Source organism: Desmodus rotundus, chromosome 5 (genome assembly GCF_022682495.2).
Source record: "Desmodus rotundus isolate HL8 chromosome 5, HLdesRot8A.1, whole genome shotgun sequence".
NCBI classification, from domain to species: domain Eukaryota; kingdom Metazoa; phylum Chordata; class Mammalia; order Chiroptera; family Phyllostomidae; genus Desmodus; species Desmodus rotundus.
Window position 1 is genome coordinate 166,376,392 of NC_071391.1, and position 15,125 is coordinate 166,391,516.

A 15,125-nucleotide genomic window follows, 5' to 3' on the forward strand; every position below is an offset into this window, starting at 1 on the left:
CCTGCTCGGTGCTGCCGGGCTTGCCAATCGCAGTCAACGACAGTGTGGTCTGTGCCGGAGGCAGGTCTTCCGGTCGGTCGTGAAGGAGCAGTGAGGTGAAGTGTCCGCAGCCTCCTGCCCTGGCGCCCGTGCCTCCCTCGGCTCACCTGACAGGTGTGCACGCCTTCCCGGCGTGGCCCTGCCACTGCTCCCGGGGGCCTCTACTGCGGCCAGCACGTCCTGCATAAGTCCTTTCAAATGGCTCATTGACGAGGACCTTTGAATTCGAACGCCGTCTCTCTTGGTCCCAGGGCACATGTTTCACCTGCGTGTTCTGAAGTCTGAATGCAGTTTGTAGCTGGTGGTTGCCTTGGACGGGGTCCTTTCCTTCCCTCGAAGAGCTGGTATTTAAATAGACGGTGTATCTGATGCCCACCGGCCTCTCAGGTCCCGGGAGACGGCCATTCGTTCCCATGGGGCCGGGGAGGGGGTGGCCTGCTTCCTGGCCGCGCGATGAATCCCATCGCGCACAAATGTCATCGAGGAGAAGCCGCAGGGAGGAGCCTTCCCGAAGTGCAGCATGGCCCCCATGTTCCATCCGCTTGTCTGCCGATGGGACCACTTTCTGGTGTTTCGTAGGGGACAGTTTCCTGCTGCCTGTTTGGTCCCGGGAGGCACGTGGGGTCCCTCGCACGCCTGTGGCTCCAGCCATGTTCAGGCACCAGTGTCGCCCGGGTCGCCGCACCGGCACGAGGTTCTGTGGCAGGACTGTCAGGGTCCCCAGCCCGCCCCAGAAAGGTCCCCAGAGAAGGGGCCTCGCTCGCGGACAACACAAAAGCCAGCACTTAAAAATGTGATGCTCTACCTCGAAAGGGACATTTTACCTGCGGAAAAGGGAAGATAATCAAGGAATCCTGTTTTTATGAAAGAAAGAAGTGCCATGGCTTTTCAGGGGGAAAAGTGAGGTTTTTAGAATGTTTTCTCTAAAACAGGTGGCTCTTCCTTCTGCACAGAGAGGTGAGCACGGGGGAGGGAAGTGTGGCGGGTCGGGAGCTCATGGACAGCGGCATCCTTCCTCCTCCCATGGACAGTGTGCAGCCACAGCCGTTCCCATGGGTCACGCAGCACCTCTGGTTCAGGGGACGCGCAACCCTGCTGTGGGCGTCGAGTTCGGGGATGGAGGCTTTGAGAACCAGGTGCTGGGCCGGGCTGGAAGCCGACAGGCGGCAGGAGGGAGGGAGGTATGGCTGCCGCGCTTTGCTGCTCTCTGTGGACGGTGGGCCGGCATCCGTGCGGCTGCTGTGGTGTTGGAGCCGTGACGGCAGGGTTTACTGTGCTGTGAGCCCAGAAGTAGCTGAGTGTCGCATTTGCAGCTAACAGACCCCAGTCAGGGTGCATAGGGGGTGTCAGCACCGAAGCCTTTTGATCTGGTTAATTGTGAGTCCCAAGCCGCCCACCCAGGCCGTCGCCCCTGCACCCTCCCTCCCCCGCCTCCTCTGTCAGAGCCCCTGTCTTAACAACAGGCCATGGCTTTGCTCAGATTCGTTTGCTCCAGAATCTTCCATGGCTCCCCGTGGCCCCTCCATGAGGCCTCCTTGGGCGTCACAGAACCTGCCCAGGGGGCAGACCCAAGGCCTGGCTACCAGGACGCTCACCCGCATCCCGACACCCGCCCCTGCCAGGGAGAGTCTTAGTCTCTATGAAAGGAGAGAAGGGTGCTCGGAATTGTGGGCCACACGTGTCCCCCCCCCCCCCCCCGGCTGGACTGAGCACGCCCATGTTTGTCTGCGTGGTGCCTGTGTGCAGGTTCCCACGATTGGCTCTCCTCACAGTCGGTGACTGTGTCTCCTCTGTGTGCGACCCCAGCCCGCCTCTCTGGCCCGATGAGCAGGGCGAGCTCAACAAGCATGCGCCACGCTGGCTGTCGGAGTTGCCCTGTGGTTTCGGGGATGGAGCTCTTCCTCGTCACCGCTGTCCCTTCTCCCCACTGCCGTGACAGGCGACACCCAGGGCTCCGTCAGGACGCCCTTGAATGTGCTTTCTGCAATACCACACCCAGACGTCACAAAGGGGCTGCCTCTTTAAGCGGCTCCGTGGCAGTTAGTCTAAGGCCGTGAACCTCGGGTCCTCGGCGGTCCTGGCCCCCACGCCGGGTGGAAGCGCCAGGCAGCTCAGGCGCCATCCCCACCCCACTCTGCTCTCCACTGTTTGCCATGGGGACCTGCCCTCAGGCTCCCAGAAAGTGCAGGAAGGAGTTGTGGACATCGTCCAGCCTGGTCACCTCAATTCACAGGTGAGGAAGTGGGCCCCTGAGAGGGGAGCTGTTTGTCCAAAGCCCCACAGCCCAGGTGTGGACGCCCACCTACATGTGCTCCAGGAAGGGGGGGAGTTTGTACGTGGGGGTTCCTGGTACTGACCGGGGGAGGCGAGGCCCCTACACGAGCTCAGCACTGTGACCACTTTCCCTGTAGCCAGAGAGTAAAGCAGACATGAGACCTACGTCCCTGACATCGAGGAGCCTCGTTTCCCCGGACAGTGACCTTTCAGGGGGACCTGGAGAGGTCGCCCTCGGCCCTTCCAGGGCAGCCGGCAGTGCGGTGAAGACCGCCCCTCTGTGTGGGGCAGCGGGAAGCAGCGCCTCGTGTTTATTGGCTGTGCGGGGCGTTGAGGCGAAGACCGAGTGGAGGTGTCTGTGGGTGTCAGGGAGCATGTCGCAAAGACAGACAGGGGCACCCAGGGGCTTTCAGGGCTAGGGGAGGGTGAGAGCCCACCACGCTGCCTCGTGGGGACAAATGATGGTTCCGACAGTGACAAGGACGCAGGCCTGACCTTCCAGGGTCGTCTGAAGTTCTGTTAGTTTCAGCCTCGGCACCATCACCCCAGGCTGGAGGCGGCCCGCGCAGAGGGGCCCCGGGCCGGCATGTTTAGCTCCCGGAGACTCATTCTCGCCGTCTGTGAAGCTGGGGTGGCGTTTGCCCTGCCGGGTGGCTCCAGGATTGGAAATAGGCCGTGTGCCTGGCACAGGGTGAGCGCTCAGCAGGTGACAGCTGGGCGTGTCCTCACGTGGGTGAGCACAGCCGTCCCACCACACGCTGGGGCGCCTGCCGGGTGCCGACGACGCAGCACCAGCAGAGCCGCATTTCCAACCTCAAAGCATTTTCTCACATCAGGTTTGAAAATGCATAGATATGAAACCGCAGGGCACAACTGTCCAATCTCTGCGCTGTGTTAAACACGTCCAGGACGGCTGTGTTTGCCACGCATGGTGAGTTCTCCCTTCCACTGAGTCCTCCGGGGCCCAGCTGGGGCTCAGTGAGGGGGCGTTCTGCCCGATCCTAGATTCTGTGTGGGCGGCACGCCCTGGGAGCTCCTCGTGGCTGGGCGACCTCCTCCTCTCTGTCCCCACACCAGGGCGTGACACCCCCATGGTGACTTGGGGTTTCCTGCAGGGGCGAGTCTTCACCCAACTTCAAACCCCACACCGCCCACGCTCTGTCATAAGTGGTCAGCATCAGCCCTCGGCCAGGAGCATCTGGAGAGCAGGGACCGTCCTGTGGTCCCTTCCTTCCAGCCTCCTCCCCTGGAATGTTCGGGGTGCGCTCAGTCACCCCGAGGGGCTCAGGGAACGTGTGCGCTGTGGCGAGATGCGCACGTCGGCAGCAGGATGCTCCCGGGTTCCTGGTTCAGCACCCCGCACCCCACCCCCCCACGATGGCTGGCCCTGTGGTTTGGAAAGAGCTGCGTGCGGGGCCCCCGCTGAGCCCGTTCATTAGAGGCAGGAGGCAGAGGCAGGCTGTGGCTTTTCCCAACATGTCACTGTTACCGAGTGCCATCATCCCTGTCACTCTCTGCTGGAGCTGAGGGGCTATAATTAAAATGAAAGCCAAACGAGCGTTTGCCCCAAAGTGCACCCGGAGGAGGAGGACAGAGCTTCCTTCTGCAGAACCTTAACCCTCTCCTAGCGGGCGGCATACCGTCTCCGCACGGGCGCGCTGCGCAAAGGTGTCGTCCCTGGAAAACCGTGTGCACCTTCCCCTGTGCTCGCTGTCTCCCTGCAACCTGCCCCCACCCCCCGCCAGGGGAAAGCAGAGGCCGGGGGAGACCACGCAGGTGGGGGGAAGGGCAAGAGTCCACTCCACTGCAGTCACCCGGCTCAGCTCCGCGTCCGCTGACACCGTCAGGCCAGGGAGCCAGGCCTAACGGCACCTCGGCTACCGTGACCTCAGGTTTGGGGAAGGAACGGAATTTAAAAAATAAAAGACAAGGCAAATGCTCCAGACACAGGAGCCAGCCAGAAGGCGGAGGCCCGTGGAGGGAACCTGCAGGGAGAGTGCCCGGTGGGCAGCACAGCGGGGCCGACAGTGGAGCCTCCTGGGGCCTCTGCCTGTTGGGTGGGCCGTGCAGGTGGCTCTGGAGCCAAGAGGCTGGGCTCCGACTGCCTCCTCTGTACCTTCGACCCACCGGGCCGACTCAGGCAGACATCTGCCCCGTGCTCACCGTGCGGCCACCCCTCCCGGTCCCCAAACTGACCGCCGCATGCTGAGGACAGAAAGAAGGGGGCACTGAGGAGCGTGGCCCCGACACAGTCACGCACCAGCCCAGCAGCCTGGCTCTGTGGCAGGAATCAGGGACAACTCCCAGATGTGAGCCCAGGATGCCCCCCACCCCCAGAGAGCCGATCCCAGGTCTCACAGCTAATTGTGGGGGGAAGCTGCCATCGTCCCCCAGCCCCAGCTCTCCTGTGGGGGAGCCCGTTAAGGGGGAGCGTGGCCGTGGGATTGGATTCTCCTGACTGGGAGTGTTTCGCAGCCGCTTCAGGGCGGTGTGGGAGTCTCAGCGCAGCTCAGGGTCTGCACCAACCTTCCGGGTGGTTCTGGCCCGTCCGGGTCACATGGGCCAGCCTGGCCGCCCGGCCCAGGCCAGCACGTCCCTCAGAGGCTCCGGGGTCAGCACGGGCGCTGAGTCGGCCAGCAGGGAGGCCCAGGGCTCAGCTCCAGCTTCCAGCGCAGACAGAGGGTGGTTCCCACTGGTGCTGACTCTGCTCTCCTGGAGACAGGGAGCCCGCGTTGCTCTCAGTGGGGGCGTTCAGAGGAGTGGGAACCTGGAAAGTTCCAGAAAGTCATGCTCTGTTTTCTTGGCACTCTGCCTGGAGGTTTCCCGAAGCGCTGGGCCTACAGAGCTGGGCTCCGTTTCCTGTGAGCCTGAGTTTTGGTTTTGAACGACAAGATTTCCTTCTGGACACCGGCACTCGAAAGGCAGCGTTCTGTCCGTGGCCGCCTGTCGAGCAGACCCAAACCCAACTTGCTTTGGGGACAACAGTAGCTGCAGGGACGCATGGGGGTGGAGGAGATTACTTCTAACCAGCTTACTGGCGGGTGGGAGGGAGCACCAGGAACACTGCCTCCCAGCACGGGGGACGCATGGGTGTGGGGAGCGGGGTGTTCCAGAGAAGGGGTGCAGCAGGGGCACACCACCCTGGGCACCCCGGCAGCCCTGAGGGGGACCGGGGCTGACCCACGAGAGTGTTTTGGACAGTTGTCCCTGCCTCCCCTGACGGGGAGAGCTTTTCATTTTGCTCGCAGCCCTGGGCAGCTGGAATCCCAGTGCCTGCCTCTCTCCTTCCTCCTTGATTTCGGGGACCTGTTTACACTACTCCCTGGCTTTCTAAACTCAGGGCCCAGTTCGATTCCTGAGTCTGTGCATCTGTTGAATAAATACTGGATGAATGGCTGCCATTGGTCCTCCCGTCACCGCGAGCTCTGGGTGCAGCCTCCTGCAGACTCTTCTGCAGCCTTCATCGGCGGGGCCTTGCCAGCTCCCTGAGGAGAGGGCTGGGCCTTCCCCTGGGGGAGCCCGGGCGCTGGCGCTGAGTCACACCCCCCTGCGGGGCCTCTGAGTGTGTGGGGACATCCCAGAAAGCCGTTATCTTTGTCCTTCACGTCAATGCCTGGCAGCTTGAGTCTCCTCTGAGGACGCGAGTGAGGAACTGGCCCCGGCTTCCACAAGCTGACCTTGGTCGCCATGGCGATGCGCGGGCACTGAACACCCCAGAGGCCACTCTCTGCAGCTGTGCTTCCCTGTCCAGGCCCCACTTTCAAAACCCACCCCTTGGGGGTGGCATGCGGACCGGCAAACACGGGGTCGCCAAAGCTGGGGACAGAAGCGCTGCAGCCACTGGACCGGAATCTTAACTGCTGTCCCTCTGCCCACCCCCTTAATTACCCTTTTCTACCGAGCTGGGTCTGAGCGGGTTGGAAGTCGTTGCTTCTGTGGCCTGCTCCTCGGGGTGGCAGCTCCCCTGGGCAGAGGGCGAGGAGAGTCACGGGGAACAGCAGAGGAGAGCTTTTCATTTTGGCGAAGTCAGTGCCCCCGACTCGCTCTCTGCTGCCTCCTAACCGTGTGGGGTGGAGGCCTGTCTCGACGGCAGTGGCCTCTCGGAGCGTGGGGTGGGAGGACAGGTTCTGCCCTGATGCCGCTCACACCCCGAGTGAACCCACGGAAGTCACCTGCATTCTTGAGAGCCCCTCTCATCGGTAACATGAGCCACGTGACCAAGTGCCTTCCAAGGCCCTGCTGGTTCCAAAACCCAGTGCCCGTGACGGACTTCCTGATGGTCATCTGCTCCGCTCACGTCGCTCTGCTTGTGGCTGCCATGAACGGCAGGACTGCAGCTGCTCCTGTCCACCGCAGGAGGACGCAGCAGCCTGGGAGCACAGCTGGTGAGACTCACGGCTCCTGCTGCTGGGTGTGCTCAGCGCGTCAGGGCCCAGGTGACTCCTTGCGCTCTGTGTCTTTATGACAAACTGGACCCTCCATCCCTGCCACTGCCCCGCCCGCCCCGCCCGCCCATGGAGCAGCAGCTGGGCATGCCCCCCACCCCCACCACGCACAGGTGTCCCCACCGTCCCCCACCCCCTTTCTGCGGCAACTTGAGGGGACTGCCCCTCGATGGGCCCTCTCGCCCCCCGTCTTTCACTGAGCGTCTCTCTCTGTTCTCAATAACCAACACCACAGTAACAATTCTCAGAGCCAAGCCTTTTAAAATGTCACGACAGTTCATTTTCTTCAGGTAAATTCTTCGAAGCGGAGTTCCTGTGTCACCAAGGGATACAGTTAAAGGCTCCGGCTATTGCTGGGCTTGTCCTTCCGGATGAAGGTCCGGTTCCCCAGGCCCCACAGCCTGGCCCACTGCCCCTGTGCTGCCCGTCCCCATCCACCCCCACCCCGCCAGCCCTGCCCGCTGTCACCCAGGGCCACTCAGGCACCTTCATGGCCCCTCTGCTGCCACGGCCGCCTGTGAGTACATGTCTTAAGAGCGGTCCCCTCCCCGGAGCTCCCTCCTTATTTCCCAGGACGCCTCTGCCAGCCTCCTCGTCCCCTCTGCTCTGGCTGCTACTGTTCTGGTGTCTGTCCCTACCCATCCGTGTGTCCACGGCACATGGACAAAAGTCTGCTGCGTCCTCAGTGCTGGTGACAATGCCTGGTGCACCGGAGGCGCTCGGGGACCTTTGTGAAGGGACCGAGGGCACTGGAGTGACTTAAGAAAGGGCTGTGGGTTAAAGAGCCTTTCCCTAATGTTGGCTCCATCCCAAAGCCACCGAGTGTGTGACCTGCACGGGGGTCAGGGGGCGCCGTGGGAGCAGGGCAGCCAGCGTGGGGGGGCTGACCCCGGGGCCTTCCCTGCCGGCCGAGACGCCATTTCTCTCTGACTCCTGCTCTGTCTGTACACGAACAGGGGACCCGAGGAACAGTGTGGGTGGCGCTACCTGGAACCAGCAGTGCCACCTGAACACGTGCGGCTGGGGATCGGGTTTGTGCGTGAGGACAGACAGGTGGATGGGTCCGGACTGCGGACACCCGTGGGGTGGAACAGAGAGCACCCAGGTAGATGTAGCCACTCGACTTGCATTGCCTGCGTCCAATAAAAATAGATTCCAGCGTCTCCTGGAAACCGGTGAGCTGGTGAGCTGACTGCTGCAGGCAGGGCTGAGTGTTTGCGCGAAGTCCTCCTTCATTTCCGCCCGAGCCCGGCTGGGGCGCGTCCTGCCGCCGAGGTGGTGGGCTGGGGTCTGTGTGGGGGAGGGGAGCTGCCAAGCTCTGAACAGCAGGAACGCTCTCGTTGACTCCTGTTTCCCTCCCCTGCGATCCGGAACCAGGAAGCGATTTGACATGGAGCGTTGCATCGATTATGATCGGACTGGGGGAAATCCTCCCGATGAGCAGGTTCCGCCAGCCTGTGCATCGAACTCTGCTGGTAATCGGCAGCAGAGGGACCGTTTTTCTCGCCAGGCGCCATGGGGCCCGGCGTCGGGGCTCCCCCAGCTCGGGGCGTCCATGCACACGTGCCTCGGGGGCTCCACCCTCCGGGACAGGCCTGGTGTGTGCTTTGCGGCTTCAGACGCGGAAATAGGAGGGTATTTGGTTGGTCGGCTGCGGGCGGGCAGCATCCAGGTGGTTGAAAACGTGGCATTTCCACCCTGTTTGGACTGTGCGTACCTTGCTTTTGAAAATGACTCCTGCTCAGAAGGTTTGTGAGTGAAGACAAGGCTGTCAGAGCCAGGTGGGGACAGATGTCCAGGTGAAGGAGGAACTGGCCCTAAGTTGCAAAGAAGGGACCCCAGAGTGGACGCCAGAGACAGTGGGGTGGAGGGGCTGGTTGGCCTCCCCAGGCCGGGCTCCCAGGCTATGAGAGTAAAATAAGCAAATAAAAGGGCGGAGGCGGATGCGGCGCTGGTACCCAGATGCCAGGTGGGGCGGGCCTGGGTGTCAGCCTGGACAATGGCCTGGCGACAACTTCCGGCAAAGGAGGCCTCACAGGTGGCCGACCCAGGAGCCACATATGACGCAGAGCGGCTTGTCCGAGAGTCCATGACTTGGAAGTGCCAGCGGCTTCTGGACACTCCGCACCGGCCGCGACCTGGACCCACCTGCAGTCACGGGGCCCATGGAACTGTGTAGGACACAGAGTAAGGTCTCAGGCCAGTTCTGTTAGGTTGGTTGAAGACGCAGGCAGGTGAACCATTTGGATGTTCTTCGGGCACATAAGCATCCTTGAAGACGGACCTGAAACACAGGACATGCTCCCTGGAGGTGTGCAGGGCGGGGAAAGGATTGGTTGGTGAGTGCAGGAAACGAGCTGGGAAAATGCAACGATAAAACCCAACCCAAGGCCAGCGTGCCGGCAGAGGCCCATGGTGACCACCGTGCACTCGGAACGCCAGAATCCCGTGACCTAGACCGGCGAGCGGCCTGCAGAGGAGGATCAGTCGAGGGGCTGTACGCTGAGTGTGGAATGTGGCCGAGAGGCAATGCTGCTCTCGGTCACCGTATTGCCTGCCACCTCCTGTCTCCACAAAGCCACAGATTTATTTGTGCACAGTGAAGGCTAATAAAATTAATTTGGTTTGGGGACTCCGCCCAGGAATGCCAGGCACAATGCCAGGCACCCAGGCGTGGTGTTTTCCTAAGCACTCCGGGGCCGCCTGAGGTTCTAGGCACCCTGGGTGGCCTTGGGGAAACTGTTGACTTGTCCCCCACCGCTCCAGGTAGCCCATTTGCTCCGTTAATCCCCAAGACCTGGGCCGGGGCCACTGGAACGGGCCCCTGGGGCAGATCTGCTCAGATGACTGCGGCTGATTTACCACGGCCAGGGTCAGGCGTCCTGTAAATCCTGCTTCTAATGCGCCTCTGAGTGGTTTCATTAGGTTGCAGTGTTAAAAAGGAGTGTACACAGATGCATAACTTATACAAATGTATGCAAATGGCGTGCCCACTGCGCTGGAAAGGCCCGGAATGCAATCCCTTGGAGATCCCCTGAACCCCGCCCGTACGCGGCTGGGCTGTTATTATCACAGAGAGGAGCGGCGCATGCAGGGACATGATTATTTTAAAGGCAGGGAGGGGAGCCGACAACCAAAACCTCTCCAAGTCGGGGGGAGCGGGGTCTCCATGGGGTGGGAGCTGTGGCTTCAATGCGCCCCGAGCCTGTTTGCAGCTGTCCTGGTGCCTGGAATACTAATCAGCTCTCAACTTTTGAACTCCTTTTGGCAGGAAAAAAATAGCACAGAAAGAAGCCAATTCCATCCCCGGCGAGGGCGGCCTTTCATGTCTTCCCGGGGAGCGCGGGGGCAGCAGAGACTCGGGGGCGCCTGTCTCAGGGGCGGCTACATCACCCCGCATGCCCGTGGGACGGTGCACCCCACAGACAGCCGGGGCTCCGTGTGTCCCCGCTCTGCAGAAGGATGCACATTTTTATGGGACTTTTTTCAGGTCTTTAATAACCGTGAGCAGAGGGCTCAGGCAGTGTGTTTGTTCAGGGCCTGCGTCTGGGGGAAGTCCCCCCTTTGCAGGACAGGGGAACCTTTCTGCCCCTGCCCCTCCTCCAAACCTCCCCCAGAGCCAGTTGGTGACGGGAGGAGGGGACGACATGGGTGTGAGATCGGGCCTCATGCGGAGCCCTGCCTCTGCTGTGGGGGGGGGGGGGGGGAGCCAGGGGAATGCAGGCTGCCCAGCCACCAGCCACGGCCTAGGTCTCCGCCCTGCAGGGGCCACTGGGCCACCCAGCTGAATGTCCACCTTGTGGCGCCAGCCTGGGTCTCGCCCACTGGGCTCTCACTGAGTCTGCGGGTGTGGCTGCCTGCGGGCTCCTCAGCTGCTGTAGCTCTGCTCCCTTCCCTGAACCTCAGCTTCAGCTGAGAGACAGAGCCACTGCCGGTCACCAGCAGGCCCTGAGTCCCCTGCCAGGCACCACACGTCACGTGCCTCGTCTTCCAGCCCCTGCCCATGCCCGTCCTGTGCCTCGACGGCCTTCTCCCTCTCTTGCCGGGCCACCGTCCCCACTGTGGGACATACACACCTACTCCTGAGGGCTCCCCGGGTCCCAGGCCAGGCAGCGTCTCCCTCTGCCATTGTGCCGGCTGTCCTCAGGTCCCTTACCCACGGTTCCGCCTGTGACCGAGCCTCTCCTGACCAAGTCCTGCCCAGGCTCCTTGGAGCCCAGCGAAGACCCTCCTGGGTCCTCAGGCACATCCACCCCAGCCCCATGCTGGTGACAGTCCAGTTCAGTCTGTCTGGCCAGAGCCCTGCCCTGGGTAACTCGTCACCGTGGCGGTTCCCCCTCACCCCAGGGGAGGTCCCATCGCTCTGCTTCTGCAAGACTCCTCTGAGGCAGGTTTAGCAAGCGGCCCCTACTCTCCTAGGAATTTCCCTCCCCGACCCCCCACTCTGCTCCTGGGCTGTAACCTCCACTCTCCCTCACAGTCTCCGGGGCTGAGCCACATCTCACCCTCCCACCCCCGCAGCCAGCCCTGTGCCCGTGCCCACCCTGGTGAGGCAGATCGGTTCTCACTGTCCACATCCCAAATGCCCGGGGCAGCGGGGGCCACCACCCCTCCCCACTGCAGTGTGGCCCCTGCTCGGACAGGCTGGCCGCTGCCCACGGGGAACCACAGGTCACAGCCAGATGGGCTGGCCCCGCATCTGGGGCTTGAACCCAAGACCTCTGTTCTTGCCCACAAGTGTTCACTGAGCATCCAGGCAGCAGGCACATTGCTGGCCGCCGAGGGAACAGCTGTCTCAGGACCCATGGGGCCGTCTTCTCAGTAGGTGCTCAGACGCAAGGACACAGCTGAGGAGCCGAGGTCGTGCATGACCTGCTCTGTGTGTGAAAGCTGGTGAGCGCTGTCCGCTGAGTGCCATCGCTGAGGAGGGCGGAGTGCAGGCACGGCCTGGCCCGTGGAGGGGGCAAGAAAAGCCCCGGAGGGCTTCACCTTCTCAGGGCAGAAGAATCACCTTCACAGAGGTCAGACACAGGTGGGTCCTCTCCTCCAAACACCGCTCTTGGCCCTGGCTCGGTCCCCGTGGCCCCTCGTGGAGCGCCACCTGGAGCTGGAGGCTCTGCCGCCTGGCTGAGCCCCTGCACGCCTCCCCCTCTGCCAAGATGCTGTGGCCACAAGAGAAGTGACGTCAGGTCCTTGGAGAGGTGCCCCGAGGACACCAGAGGCTGGGATCCTGAACAGGAACTGGTGACGAAGAATGACTCAGCTTTTCAGGGGAATTACATCCAACCCGATTCAGGCAGACACCTTCCTCTCTGACATCCCGGGGAGCCGGCCACGGGGGCGGGAGCCACCTGGCAGCCCAAGCTCACTGGGCCTCACACTGGCAGGAGGTGACTTGGGGCCGCTGGGGGGCTGGGAGGCACACACGCATGCCAGGCTCTGGGCTCCCACCAGCAGGGGAAGTGAGCGGCTTGTCTGGCTGCAGACATGGGGACATGTCACTGGCTGCGTGCTTGGTGACCATTACGTGTTTGTATAAGCAAGGTCCCAGCTGGAACCCAGGGCTGGCTGGGCCACACGTGGGCCAGTAGTTGTCCTGGAGGGGCAGCATGGAGGCCTGTGGACCGCCCAGGCTGCGCAGCCAGGTCCCTCGTGGCAGGTGCCTGAGGGGACACCGGAACAGGACCTGTGGGTGATGCTAAGGGCTCTGAGCCCCTCACCTCCAGTGTGGCCCCCACCCCCTGCAACCCCTTGAAGGGGCGGGGGCTACTACTGGTGGCTGGGTGAGCTGGAGGCAGGGAGTACCCTGCCCGGCCCCCTCGGCTTGGACGGGTGGGCCTGGAGCTTGACGGCTGCGTGTCCTTGAGCTGCCCAGAGATGGTCGATTCCACCAAGAGGGTTTCATCTACATGCTCAGCGTCACTTCCCAGAAACAGAGGGTCTCACTGGCATGCTCCCACACTCACTAACAAAAGGTCACTCTGTGTGGGGATGCTGGTGACATTTTGGAATCTCTCCGTGGGGCATTTGGGTTTGTGCAGTGAGAGACTCGAAGCCAGTCCGACCCCGTCTCCCACCGGATGCGGGGCCGCAGCGCTGCCTGGGACATGTGCTTCTGCAGCCGTGACAGGTGTGTCATCTCTGCCCAGACCCTCGTCTCGGAGGCCGGAGGCCTGTGCAGAGTGCAGAGGGTGTGGGCGGGACCAGGAAGTAACCCGAGGCCATTCCACGGCTCTGCCGGCCAGTGGGGTCTGTGGGAGCCAGAGATTCTGATGTGGGGCAGAGGTGCGGGCTCCACTTTGGGAACAGGAGCAGTCAAGGGCGTAGGTGGAGGAGCAGACCCCCGAGGCAGGGCACGTCTGGTGTTAATCCTGGATGCAGGGAGCAGAGCCCCTGGAAGCAGATGCCCGGGAGATACTGAAGCAGCAGCAGGCTGTGTTCGTCCTCTGCCCCCGTTTCCCTGTCCTCGGTCTTCTTGAGCCACGTCCAAGCTGCCCGTCCAGAGGTCCGGTTTAAAGGGGTGAGATAGGTGGCCCCTTCCAGAAGTTCCTCACATTCTCTTCACAAACCGATGACAAGAACAAGTGGAATTTTTTCCCACTTATTAAAGGTCTAGGGTTTTACTGATTTCCACGTGGGGGAAATTGAATGTGCCGATAGGTAATTACAGCGATATTAGCAATAGCATGAACGGGTAAGTTGAAAATAATTGGAAATTGGCTTTTTCACGTGCAATGGAGACGCCGAGGAGGACCGTGGCTGGTCCGCGAGCAGCGGGAAGCGTGGGGGTCTCCCTGCTCGCACCGTCCACAGCGCCGCCGCCGTGGCTGTGGTCCAGCAAACGCATGTCCGTGGTCCAGTGGAAAACCACATCCGGTTCAAGGGGCCCCGAGTCCACACCGGCCGGCCTCCTGGCGGCCAGTCTTCACCCCCTCACCTGTCTGGAATGGCCGTTGCTGCCTGTTAAATTCTCGGCAACCTCTTTGGAATGTCTGACAAACTAATGTCGAGTGTGCCCTGTGGCTGCGGTGCTTGATGGAGTCACACAAGGGCACACTTCAGAGAGCGTCCCAGAGGCAGCCTCCAACGGAAACGGAGGGTCTGACTCCCTCTGTCCTCCCTCACACGGGGGCCCTAAGGACGCAGAGCACGTTCTGCCGAGTCCCTGTGGCCTCACGCAGCAGCCGGCGGGCGGGCGGGGGCTGGAGGAGGCCCCTGTCCTGAACATCCATCTCCCGGGGCAGCAGGGCCTCCGGGCTCCCGTAACTGGTTCAGTTTTGTCACAGCTGCAGCAGGGAGCTTGCAGGCCAGTCACTGGGGGCGGGCAGGAGAGGGACTTCCCTTGGCACAGGTGAACAGCCCCCTGCCTGGCTCCTCCTGCCTCCTCGCTCACTGGCGGCTGCGGCAGCTCTTGCTGACATCCTGTCTGTGCCGGGTAGCTGCAGCCACCCCCGACTTCCTCAAAGGACTCGTCCTCTCTGGCTTCAACCACCTGGTCCCCTGCGCCTACACGGGCTGCCTCCCAGGCCTGCCCTCTACCGGGCAGAGGTGTGACTGTCGGGCAGAGGGAGGGAACCGGAGAAGAGGCTGGACGTGGGGCACCCGCTCTGTCAGCTGTGGGGGCTCCTTGAAGGATCAGGAGCTGAGGAAGGGCAAATGGGTCAGAGTTCAGAGTATCGCCGTGGTGGGTCAGTGAGACCGGCCTTCAGGGGGCTGTCCTCCATGGAGGCGAGAACTGGCCGGGCCCTGGGTGTCCTTGGAAGGAGGTGCTGGCCCTTCAGGTCTGCGGTGACCACACCCCCAGGAGGACAGCAGGCCTGTGTGGGGTCTTTATGGGCTTAACGTGAACAGTGTCACTGAGGGCTGCCTGCACAGCGGGCTGGCGTTGCTCCGGAGGGAGCGTGGCCTGGAACAGGCTGTCCCTTCAAACCCGCCCTCGCCAACGGTGGCAGCCAGCCCTCGCAGCGGAGAGTCTTCCTGCCAGTCAAGGCCGGGCTCTTCACCGTGGGGCCCCCTGCGGCATCGGCAGGGGCTGCCAGCTGTCACGTAGGTGGCAGCACGAAAGGTGCCCTGGGGGCGGGCGAGGGGGCAGCCAGGCCCACCGTCCACACCTACTCGATATCACCAATCTGTACAGAGGGGCCGCCTCCAGCTCCCCTCACACCGCAGCATGGGGCCAGACTCCACGGGCTGTGGGCATCCTGGAGCCTGGAGCCCCTGAGCACTGCCAGCTGCAGGTGCTGGGCTGACACATGCAGGAGGGATGAGGGTGACAGGTCGATGGGGATGCCAGCACCGAGGAGGGACGCCGGCAGCCGGGACCCTGGGTTGTCACCACCTGCTCGGGGAGCTGGCAGGACTGTGCTC